The 12613-nt window shown below is 44.3% G+C and overlaps 1 protein-coding gene across 2 annotated transcripts in view; it reads left to right on the top strand.

Annotated features, from left to right (window-relative positions):
• The window catches only part of kank4 (KN motif and ankyrin repeat domains 4), an 86444-nt gene that overhangs the window by 290 nt on the left and 73541 nt on the right, over window positions 1–12613 (top strand). Inside the window, exon 1 of one of the 2 annotated variants that reach the window (XM_061684377.1) lies at window positions 2245–2459. The exons of the other annotated variant lie outside the window; for it this stretch is intronic. The gene's annotated coding sequence lies outside the window, so the exon portion shown is untranslated. Of the gene's footprint in view, window positions 1–2244; window positions 2460–12613 lie in introns of those variants that run through there. 2 annotated transcript variants of the gene reach the window in all.

The raw sequence follows: 12613 nt of genomic DNA, 5'->3' as shown, positions 1-12613 counted from the left end.
CCAATATGATGATGTCGAGGAATAATTGAGCTTCTATTCCTGCTGCTGTTGCTGCAGAGCGGCTTCGTGGTCAGCAGCAACTATACATGCGTCAATGGACTAGCTTCTTTAACCCCATCACCAAGTGATGTTGTAATAGTCATACTACTGTGTAGTAAGGAGGTGCCTGACCTCCTCTAGGGATGTAATATTTAGGTGGTAATAACAACAGAGCTATTACTTGCTTGCATCATATACTGTCTCCCATAACACATCTCGATTTAGATATTACTGCGTTACATATACAATGTTATGTAATACACAGTAATTTAAAGGTTAGGGGGGTGTTTTAGCAAGGAAGGTCACCAGGTTGGCATTTAGTTTGTTCGCGGACCATCAACAACTAAACTGCCATCCATTTTTCAGCTCTTCATTACTTTTAATTGTCTGTGGATTGCCCTTTCTACACACTGGATGTTGGTGAACGTGACAATTTGGTGGACTGAGTTAGTTGTTTTTGAGCAGCAAGATGAGAGTGAAGCATATTTCTTTGGCTTGGATGAAGCCTCACTATCAAGCAATTGGTGTTTATGCTCTCGCATGGGTAATTGTCTGGATATCACTTATGTTCCGTAGAAAAATAATGAAGAGCCTGACCTCTTACCTGCTCAACATTGTCTCAAAACAGCACCTATGAAACACATTGTCGATTCATTGTTGTTGTATTCTTTGATATAATGTTTTTACTGTAACATATTGGGGCAACATGGTGCGACAGTGGTTAGCACGTCTGCCTCACAGTCAAACAGTCCCACATCTGAATCTCAGTTTAAACCCGCCGCTGTAGCGTTGACATGTTCTCCCTGTGCTTTTGTGGGTTTTCTCTGGGTACTCAGACCTCTTCCCCTATTCCAAAAGCATGCATGTTTATGTATCTACATGAAGACTCTAAATTATCCATTGGTGTAGATGTGAGTCTGGTTATTTGTCTATTTGTGCCCTACAATTGGCTGGTGACCAGTCCAAGGTCTACTCAACCTCTCGCCCCAAAGTCGACTGGGCGAGGCTCCAGCTCGCCTATGCGACCCAAACGAGGACAAGCAGTGTAGAAATTGGATGGTTGTATATATGGAAATCTTTGTTCATTTTACAGTAGTTGGTTATCGTGAACTTAGTAAAGGTCCTTTTCTTAGCTGATTCACGTCACAAGCAATGGGTGCAAATCATTAATCTGTGGGTGTGGGGTAAAGGAACTAACTCACATTGGTCATTCTATATCAACTGTCTAACAGTGAGTGCACACATTTTAATATAGTGACCACCTGCAGGTGGTTCCCTTCCCAAGAGAGTTTAGACCCCGACCTGGGCTACTAATGAGGACCATTGTCAATGCACTGTGCAGTAGAGTTGGCCTTTATCAAGGCAGGCTTTGTCTCAAGAAGCACGGGATGCACATGGCTGGAGAAGCAGAGGTGGGAGGGTTGACAGTTCAACACCCTCCATTCTCCACGCACAATGTTTCCCAACCTGGCAAGCGGGGGGAAATGAAGGCATGCTGAGCGACTGGCAGACAGGCACTTCAAGAATGTTACATTTCATTACGTGCTAACAGCTCACCTGGCAGCACCACACCTGTTTTTTGTTCTGTAAATTACAATCACTTCTGTTATACGCAGTAATTGCTCCTGAGCTCAAAGCTGTGTGTTTCTGGATTTGGAACTCCAACATAACTATATACGACATTTATGTTGTTCATTGTTGTTCCCAGTTGTGCTGCGTCTCTTTATGATACATCCTCTTCGCCTATGACTGAAGTGTCTGACTATGCATTAAAAAAACTTTAAAAAAAACTAAACTGGCATGATACTATTGGTATTTTATGACAGGAATTTACTGTTGTGGAAAGGTTTCCCAATTTGGCCCCATCTTGAGAACTCCAATGAGGATACATACTTCGAGATGCCAATCGAAGCAGTAATGTTTTTAAGGTTTTCTTGGTATGCAGCCTACCTATTGATAGTTGCTGGTTCGATCCCATTTGGTCGTGCAGTTGTACCGCTGTACCTGTATGTGTTGTGGCCAATATGAGATCTTGGCCTGCACATTCACTACTTAGCTCTCCGTGTATAGTTTGAAATATCTGTGGAGACTCCCGTGTGACGCCAGCTGAGGAGGTGGGTGTATCCACTCAGCCGCTCTGATGTTCGGTAGCCGTAACCCTTCCATCCTACTCCGTCTGCCCTCGACTCTCGCTGCTCTCCTGTTTCCGTCAGTCTGACTGTCTGTCTGCCTTGCAGTGGAGTTTCACTTCACACTGTACATCAACATCAAGGATACATTCACACGAGCACACAAGGACTCACTCCTCTCCTCGTTGGCACGCTTGCAAACAATTACTGTGGAAAGAGCTAGAAATTGAGAATCTGTAGCACTGTTGAGGCGTCATTATTTTCCAAAGGATTGCAAAACAAGCTGCAGAGGTAAGGGAAGATCAAATGTGTTTCATGTTTTTCTGCTCTATTCTTGCTGGTTGTTACACTCTTTTCCCCAATTCTACTCACTTGCTCCATGCCCTCTCTTTGTGCCAAGTCTTTTATGTACCCTGTCTCAAAACATTTTATTTTCAAGACTTTCTTGTCTTTTATGACACCATATTTGTGTCCTTAAGCCCACATTTAAGTTTTTATCAACCAAGACCCACACATTCCAGTTTTTTCTTCCTTTGTTTGGCTGTTTTTTTGTTTTGTTTTTAGTTGTGGATTGAGTTAGAGCATCTAAACAGAGTCCACAGGAAAGGCATTCCTCTCAGCACATACCTGCTCTGATAAAGGTAAATTCCTCACTTTGATTCTTAGTCCTCATTGTATTTGTCTTTCATGTCTCTTGCTCTGCCGCTTGATCTCATTTCCCAAGCTTCTTGTTATCTGTGCCAGTTTTCCGTCAAGTTACCTGCTGGCTAGACTAATGTCTTACAGCTGGTGCCCAGCACGCGCACATGTGCACGCAGTTACAGTACAATGTACATGGTTGAGAAGGTACTCTGGTCAGATCGAAGGTGGAAAAATAGATGGAGGAAAATGGTTTAGAATAATAATATGCAATCTTGAAAATTTGCATGCATTAATTCTGCATCACTGCTTTGCCTGCATTCTCTCTCTCTCTCCCTCTCTCTCTCTCTCTTTCATTTACAATCTCTCTGCCTTCCCCTATCTCTGCTCTCTCAGTGTGTGCATGTATTCACAGCCAGTCTTGGTCAGTACTCTGCATGTTTTCCACACAGCATCGGCCATGGTTGGCTGGCATTAAAAGGCTTGCATACAAGAAGTCACAGTGCGTCAGTGTGTGCGTACGTGTGTGCCCACATGCATGTTGAGTGTTACGTGGTTTTTATTTACACGGAAGATTCCTTGCATCATCATGAAGTCAAAGCAGCTGAGAAACAGCAAGCGTTGCCATCAACGTATCCAATTTCCCTTGACGAATAAAGTATCAATCTCCCTCGAAGAATATCTATCGAACCTGGTTTATTAGCATCAGACTAGATGTAGTCGGACTCGCCTCCACGCACAGCTTGGACTCTGATACCAGTCCTCTCGAGAGGGGTTGGACTCTCTTCCACTCTGGAGTTGCCCACGGTGAGAGACGCCGAGCAGGTGTGGGTATACCTATTGCTCCCTGGCTCGGCGCCTGAACGTTGGGGTTCACCCCGGTGGACGTGAGGGTAGCCTCCCTCCGCCTTCGGGTGGGGGGACGGGTCCTGACTGTTGTTTGTGCCTATGCACCAAACATCAGTTCAGAGTACCCACCCTTTTTGGAGTCCTTGGAGGGGGTGCTGGAGAGCGCTCCCGCTGGGGACTCCATCGTTCTGCTGGGGGACTTCAATGCTCACGTGGGCAATTACAGTGAGACCTGCAAGGGCGTGATTGGGAGGAACGGCCCCCCCGATCAGAACCCGAGCGGTGTTCTGTTATTGGACTTCTGTGCTCATCACGGATTGTCCATAACGAACACCATGTTCAAGCATAAGGGTGTCCACAAGTGCACTTGGCACCAGGACACCCTAGGTCGCAGTTCGATGATCGACTTTGTGGTCGTGTCATCGGACTTGCGGCCGCATGTCTTGGATAGTCAGGTAAAGAGAGGGACGGAGCTGTCAACTGATCACCATCTGGTGGTGAGTTGGCTCCGATGGTGGGGGATGATGCCGGTCCGACGTGGCAGGCCCAAACGTATTGTGAGGGTCTGCTGGGAACGTCTGGCGGAATCCCCTGTCAGAAAGAGTTTCAACTCCCACCTCCGACAGAACTTTGCTCATGTTCCGGGGAAGGCGGGGGACATCGAGTCCGAGTGGACCATGTTCCGCGCCTCCATTGCTGAGGCGGCCGACCGGAGTTGTGGCCGTAATGTGGTCGGTGCCTGTCTTAGCGGAAATCCCCGAACCCGTTGGTGGACACCAATGGTGAGGGATGCCGTCACGCTGAAGAAGGAGTACTATCGGGCCTTTTTGGCCTGTGGGACTCCTGAGGCAACTGATGGGTACCGGCTGGCCAAGCGGAATGCAGCTTTGGTGGTCGCTGAAGCAAAAACCCGGGCATGGGAGGAGTTCGGTGAGGCCATGGAGAAAGACTTCCGGACGGCTTCGAGGAAATTCTGGTCCACCATCCGACGTCTCAGGAGGGGAAAGCAGTGCACCATCAACACTGTGTATAGTGGGGATGGGGCGCTGCTGACCTTGACTCGGGACGTTGTGAGCCGGTGGGGAGAATACTTTGAAGACCTCCTCAATTCCACCGACACGCTTTCCCATGAGGGAGCAGAGTCTGGGTTCTCTGAGGTGGGCTCTCCTATCTCTGGGGTTGAGGTCACCGAGGTGGTTAAAAAGCTCCTCGGTGGCAGGGCCCCGGGGGTGGATGAGATTCGCCCGGAGTTCCTCAAGGTTCTGGATGTTGTAGGGCTGTCCTGGTTGACACGCCTCTGCAACATCACGTGGACATCGGGGACATTGCCTCTGGATTGGCAGACTGGGGTGGTGGTGGGGGGGGGGGGGGGGGACCGGAGGGTGTGTTCCAACTACAGGGGATCACACCCCTCAGCCTTCCTGGTAGGGTCTATTCAGGGGTGCTGGAGAGGAGGGTCTGTCGGGAAGTTGAATCCCAGATTCAGGAGGAGCAGTGTGGTTTTCGTCCTGGCCGTGGAACAGTGGACCAGCTCTACACCCTTGGCATGGTCCTCGAGGGTGCATGGGAGTTCGCCCAAACAGTCTACATGTGTTTTGTGGACTTGGAGAAGCCGTTCGACTGTGTCCCTCGGGTGGTCCTGTGGGGGGTGCTTCGGGAGTATGGGGTACCGAACCCCCTGATACGGGCTGTTCGGTCCCTGTACGACCGGAGTCAGAGTTTGGTCCGCATGTCCGGCAATAAGTTGGACTCGTTTCCGGTGAGGGTTGGACTCCGCCAAGGCTGCCCTTTGTCACCAATTCTGTTCAAAACTTTTATGGACAGAATTTCTTGGCGCAGGCGAGGCATAGGGGGGGTCCGGTTTGGTGGCCTCAGTATTGCATCTCTGCTTTTTGCAGATGATGTGGTTCTGTTGGCTTCATCAAGCCGTGACCTCCAACTCTCGTTGGAGCAGTTCGTAGCCGAGTGTGAAGCGGCTGGGATGAGAATCAGCACCTCCAAATCTGAAACCATGGTCCTCAGTCGGAAAAGGGTGGTGTGCTCTCTCCAGGTCGGGGATGAGATCCTGCCCCAAGTGGAGGAGTTCAAGTATCTTGGGGTATTGTTCACGAGTGAGGGAAGAATGGAACGGGAGATCGACAGGCGGATCGGTGCAGCGTCTGCAGTGATGCGGATTTTGTATCGATCCGTTGTGGTAAAGAAGGAGCTAAGCCGAAAGGTGAAGCTCTCGATTTACTGGTCGATCTATGTTCCTATCCTCATCTTTCGGTCACGAGCTGTGGGTCGTGACCGAAAGAACGAGATCCCAGATACAAGCGGCCGAAATGAGTTTCCTCCGCAGGGTGTCCGGGCTCTCCCTTAGAGATAGGGTGAGAAGCTCGGTCATCCGGGAGGATCTCAGAGTACAGCCGTTGCTCCTTCACATCGAGAGGAGCCAGATGAGGTGGCTGGGGCATCTGATTCGGATGCCTCCCCGGTGAGGTGTTCCGGGCACGTCCCACTGGGAGGAGACCCCGGGGACGACCCAGGCCACGCTGGAGAATCTAAATCCTTCGGCTGGCCTGGGAACGCTTCGGGATCCCCCCGGAAGAGATGGATGAAGTGGCTGGGGAAAGGGAAGTCTGGGCGTCCCTGCTAAAGCTACTGCCCCCGTGACCCGACCTCGGATAAGCGGTAGAAGATGGATGGATGGATGGATGGATATTAGCATCAAAGAAGGGTTATGGAATCTCTCTCTCTCTCTCTCTCTCTCTCTCCCTCTCTCTCTCTCTCTCTCTCTCTCTCTCTCTATCTATCTATCTATCTATCTATCCATTCACCCATTCATCCATCCATCCATCCATGCAGGCCAAAAGGGCACATTATTACTCGAACAAAAAAATTATTTGCAATGTTTGACTCTAATTAGTGCCTTGTCAATTGCTCCCTCTCTCTCTCTGTGTGTGTGTGTGTGTCAGTATGATTTCCTGGGAGGTGCATTGAGGTGATTCATTCCAGCTTCCAGGCTCGTGGCTTTTAAGTGATGCAATGATGTGTGATTTGCAAAGTGACACTGACAGAAAGATCTGTGAGACGTGACAGGATATCATACCCCCATAATTAGTTTTTATGAGCATCCGATGTGAAAGTTATGTTTTCCAGACTCTCAGTGTCTTTTGTATGCATAAGCATACACATAATATACTACTAGAATATTCTACAACCAAAACATTTTTTTCCTTAAACATACCTAGTGGTCCCTAAACCATTATGTAAACTCATCATAAGGTTTGGTTTATGTCAAACAATATTTCATATTTTCCAATAAACTGAATATCGTTGTGGTTGAACAAAATGTCATGAATTGTGAATTAGACCAGTTTTTTTTTCTGATGTGGAAGACATTTTTAGGGAACAGAAAATATAAATTACGTAGGAAAGACTAAGCATCTTAATCTGGTTGAGCATTAATAGACATATACGCACACTTTGCCCTCCCAGAATGACCACCTTACACACACATCATAACCTTGTGTTGGGCATTGTAACGTGTTCTCTTTATGACCAAAGTATAAACATTGTAGTGTTAGTCTGCATGTGTGTGTGAGTGTGTGTGAATGATAATTTGATTGGTGTATTTCTGGTTCTCTCTCCTTTACTCCCTATGAGCTTATTGGCCAAATGTGGCTCACATTCTTCATACAATGACTCTTCCTGGGGGCCTCTGAGAATCAAAATTTGTTTGTCAACGCCATGTGTTTGAATACACATATGTATTAAGTTAGTATGATGGGTTTAGGGCTATAGAAGTGAGAATTGTTATACTGTTATTACACCTCCTTGTTGATGCATACAGACAGAATGGGGTGACGAAACGTTCCGCCGCTAAGCCGCCACTGTTGGTCGTCACTGGCGGTATTCATCGCTTGACAAAGAGCCTGCAGAGCTACATAGGTTTGACTCACTAGGATTTATTTTTGGTTGGTTAATCTCCACAGTATTTAGAGTTAATAAAAGTGATGTTCTTTCATCAAACAAGTGGCGGAGGCTGTCTAAGGAGCTTTAGGGCTTGTTAATGCTGCTGTAGGAGGAAGAGGGACTCCCTAAAATCTCTTTCTGTCAGTCAAAGAACCACCGAGCCCCTCGCTGAGAGTACCCGGATTAGAGCTGGGAGTCAATGGACACACATACAGTGCAGTACACACATATGCACACACACATCACCTGAGTGAAGATCCGGGGATAGGACTGCTAATAAAATTCTGTCGACACACAATTTCTCAGCTATGCTTACAACGCTCTCTTCCCACATGTCAGTATCTTTAAACTGCAGGTGGATCATCTCCAATCTGCACAATCAATTGTGTCTTTGTTGGTCCAGTAGCATATCTGCTTTGTAAAACGCATCTGACTGGCCATGGAATACAAAACATAGGTTGGGGGGAAACAAATCCAGATTAAGTTGTTGGCTGATACTCCCAGTTGTGTTATTGAGCGGTGCAGTAATACCTGTATCTTAAAATGTTTGTCATTTGCTGCTATCAGCTGTCCCCTAATGTATTTTCCGAGTAGTTAGCAAGTCTAGCCATAGCCAAGGGCTCCTGCGTTTGAATCTCAGCCTACTGTGTGGAGTTTGGATGCGCTACCTGTGGTTGTGAATGCATTCTGTTCTTGGTTCTTCGACTTTGTGCATGTGTTACGCCAGACCTCAGGCTCAAAAAAGAAGAAATTATTTATTATCCAACAGACAGTCACACTGCCGCACAAAGTGTGGATGCTAGCTTGAATAGCGCCTTGTGCAACAGACAGCAGAAGTATTACCATCAACAACATGAGTTCACACTTTACACATGCTAATTTCCGCCACCAATGATGGTAAGCAATACTAATCCAGCATTTCATACGTCTCTTTATGCCTTCCTTACTGAAATGTGCAGGGCTACATGCTTGTGAGGATATCATCATTAAACACAAAAGTCTGTTGCTCATGTTGCTTAAATTAACTAATGAGCCATTTTAATTTTCTAATATTAGCGAAAGAATCACTGCTTAAGTACAGTTCAGTTGTATTTAACATTTAAGTTCAAAATATTTTCATTTTTCCTGAGGAAGTTTTTGTTTTTAAACATTTATTGCGGTACTTACCTTTTATGTGAGATAGATAATCCCCCCCCCCCCCCCTGTATTTAAGAGCTGTGTTAATATTCAAATTGTGCGTAATGTTACAGTGGCCTACTTCAATATTAAGTATACTTTTCAGGAATAAAACTTCTTGTCTGCCTCATTTTTTATTAACATCTAGTTGCCTACTAAGCTATGATTAAGCGATGTTGGTCGTGATGGTTGTCAAGTAAGTCAAGTAGTTTTTTTTAGGTGGTACTTGGTGTAAAAAGTTTGATAACCACTGGTTCTAATTAATTAAAGACGACATTTCTTCTTAGGTGTTAATGCGACCGTGAATGGTCGTTTGTCTACTGTTCTGTTGTATACTATAACATATGTATGTATTTGTGTGTATGTATTTATTTATATATATATATATATATATATATATATATATATATATATCTTGTCCACCCCCTTGTCCAAAGTTTTCTGGGAATGGGTTTATTTTGCATATTTCTGCTATCTCGATATTGTTTTATCATGCCAAGATGACTGCTCTAGTGGTAACTATAACAACAATGCTATTAGTCGCTTGGACTTTTGCACTCCAATATATATATATATATATATATATATATATATATATATATATATATATATATATGTATATACACAATATTCATACACAACTTTTCTCGCCACACTAAAGTCTGATTTTATTGACTAAATTCAGACGGCCACTTTGCCCACCCCAGCAGTTCACAAGTTTGTTGTCGTGGTGGTGGATCCCGTCCATTTTTTGGATAGTGGCCATCCACTGCTGATGTGGTTGCCAAAGTAGGCAGATTTTCGTCCTTGCTCTGAAAGCACAATTGCGATTAAAGCTCTGTCAGCAGGCCAAGAACTATTCACAGCATGATCTAGCTACACCAAAGTGCATTGAACTTCTGTTCTGTGGATGAATTAATTTGAACTTATTAAATCACAGGCTAACACTGACCCCATGTGTCCTCATATATCCATGCACAACAGATGATACACAAATGGGCTTTCAGTTCGTTGAGGTCTCCATGCTGTTGTGAAGCAGCAGTTTATTGGGAGTTGCTTGTATTTAATAAATTTTCTCCAAATAAGGGATACAGTTTTGGGAACACCGGCTTACTGTATAAAATAACATGTTGACACTTTTAACACGTGAAATTGAATGCTTTATAGCCTACCAGGGGTCCCAAACCACCGCGGCCCAGTATAATGTTTTTCAAGGTGTAAAAGTTTGATCAGCAGCCCCCCGCAAAATTTTTTTTAAATAAAATCCACCTGGCTATTGCAGCCCTTGCCTATAACTATACACGGGATGATAGTGGTTTTCAGAAACACTGCAGGATGTCCGATTCAAAACAAGGAGATGTATTTCGAAAAAAAAAAAGCCTCATCCACCAATTGTTCCCCCCCAACTTGTGGTTCTCTAATGGTAATAAACAATATACAAATAATATTTCTGCATGTATTACACAGTAAAAAAAAAAAGTTTACACAATATAAAAGCAACATTAACAAGTCAGTAAATCTAAGAATAGATTTACTGACCTGAGAATACCTATGACAAGTTATCACGCAGCAATAGCAAAATAATGTGACACAATACAGCAAATATGCACAAGACCTCTCTGGTAAACAAGCAGATAACCACTATACAGTAGCGGTGCATCTAAATATCCGTACATAAATGTGTCATGTAATATTTGCAAAGAAAATACTACATAAACAGAACAGTACAGCATTAAAACTGTATGTCCAATAACAAATAAGTACTGATTTGAGTGTACGCACAACTCTTTCGAATAAACTCAGTTACTGCTTGCTCTCAACTTTCGCGCTTTGACAGTGCATGTGAAATTAGCCTGATAAAAATGCCAATGGATCCAATTAATGTTTTGGGTTTTTTTTTGCTCAGCACGTGTCATAATTTTGCAGCTTGAAAAAAAAATAACAAAACCGGACATATCTCAAGAAGCAACGGTGAGAAACAATAGCTGGGTCCATCCTTACATTGTCTCCTGATTCACATTTCTTAATGGGTTCCTGGCATTGACAGGCAGGAAAAAACAATGTGTTTGGAGAGGAGCGGAGAGAGCTGAAGGGAACATGGGACTTCCTTAATGGTTCGTTTGCTTTTAAATGCTGCCTTTTTATTGGCTGGCGCAAAGAGGGAGGAACGTCCTGGTTGAGTGTCGATGGAAGTCGCAGCTCCCTGCTGGAAGTCCAAAATGTATTGAGTGTGGGTGTGTGCATGCGTGTATGTGCGGATGTGTTTGTGGTAGAATCCTGTCTGTTCTGCACTAAAATAACCTTTGGTTTTCTTAGTATGTGTTTAAATGGTACGACCAATGTCTGCAAGGCTTTCCACACACTTTACAAAGGTGGTCAACTAAATCTGTCTTCCCAGTGTATGAACACATGCCCCATTTTGACCTCACTATGCTTTCCACTTTGATTGTCTGTCAGTATACTGAAAGAGATGAATTTGGAGGTCAATATGAATGTTGGTCAAAGATCTTCCTTGAAGATTTCTTAGAATAAGGCACTACATTGAAAATCAATATTTTAGGGTAGTTGGGCAACTGGTTATCCAAGCTTAGAATGTTACGAAAAGTAAATGTAAATGGAATATTTACAATCGGAAAAAACAACTGTTTTACTGGTAATAAACCTGCCACTGCTATATGATGTTAGAGAGGCAAGGTCGAATTTGAGCATGACTTGAATTGTGGGTGTGAGGATGGATGTGGAGAATGTCTCCCTAGAGGTTTGTTGACACATTGATCTTTGTAAAATGAGGAAATTACTACAAAGTTAAAGCTCTGTTTCTGAAATACAAATATGTTGCTCTCTCTAGTTGCTTAAAAAATACACTTGACCTTCATGTAAATGTCATGTTTGAATTGTTCTATATGTGGGAATACGCTCATCGCAGACTACGGCAACTTTGACTGTTATAATGCAACAGAAGAGTTAAAAACAATTTCTTAATATTCCAGTTATTTTTCTTATCAGAGAAGTAAAACATACCTTCTTGAAACGACAACAATATTTTTTCTTGTAAACCTTTAATGTACCCCATCTTTGGGACACACTCACTTTGGTTGCGCACAGTTTTTAACCTTTCCAGGTGGTCCCGGGAGTGTAGCACAGTTTTTAACGACTGCAAAACAGGTAGAGATGAATCAGAGGTTAAAAAAAGAAGCACTGTAATGTTGTCAATGAAAGAGAGTGCAATTGTCACTCTGAGCGTGTTTTTGTGTGTGTGTATGTGGAGGACTTTGCTTGAATCCTGTTTGATGCTCCATCTTTCAAACAAACTTCTGTGAGATAGCTCACTCTAATGGGTTGCATGAAGCTCAGGAATGTAGATCAACTGATGAATACCTTGCACGCACAAGAAGCCGACTCCACACACACATGCTCTACAGTTTACAGTACATTGTGTGTGTGTGTGTGTGTGTGTGTGTGTGTGTGTGTGTGTGTGTGTGTGTGTGTGTGTCGGGCAGAGTGTTCAGCCTCGGCAGAGTTGCTGCTTTTCCAGAGTTTAGTGATCCTTGAGCTCTTTCAGCTATTCAACCTGCAAGTCTGGTTGCACTTTGTACTTTCTCATGTCAACCACCGGGGACTTGGATAGCACATTTTGTACTCAAGTGTGTGCCCAATGTTTTCCATTATTGTACAAACGTACACAGTTGTTGTCTGTTTGAGTCATATTTCTCCACGGATGCTTGTACAATGAGTATGTGCTCAGTCCAACTGTGCACAAATGTTCCACACACACCAACAGAACAGCTTTAGAAAAGATAAAGTATTTTCACCTAACAGTTTCA

This window comes from Phycodurus eques, chromosome 8, assembly GCF_024500275.1.
Source record: "Phycodurus eques isolate BA_2022a chromosome 8, UOR_Pequ_1.1, whole genome shotgun sequence".
Lineage (NCBI taxonomy): Eukaryota > Metazoa > Chordata > Actinopteri > Syngnathiformes > Syngnathidae > Phycodurus > Phycodurus eques.
The sequence above is the reverse complement of the archived record's forward strand: the minus strand, read 5'-3'. Positions and strand labels throughout refer to the sequence as shown.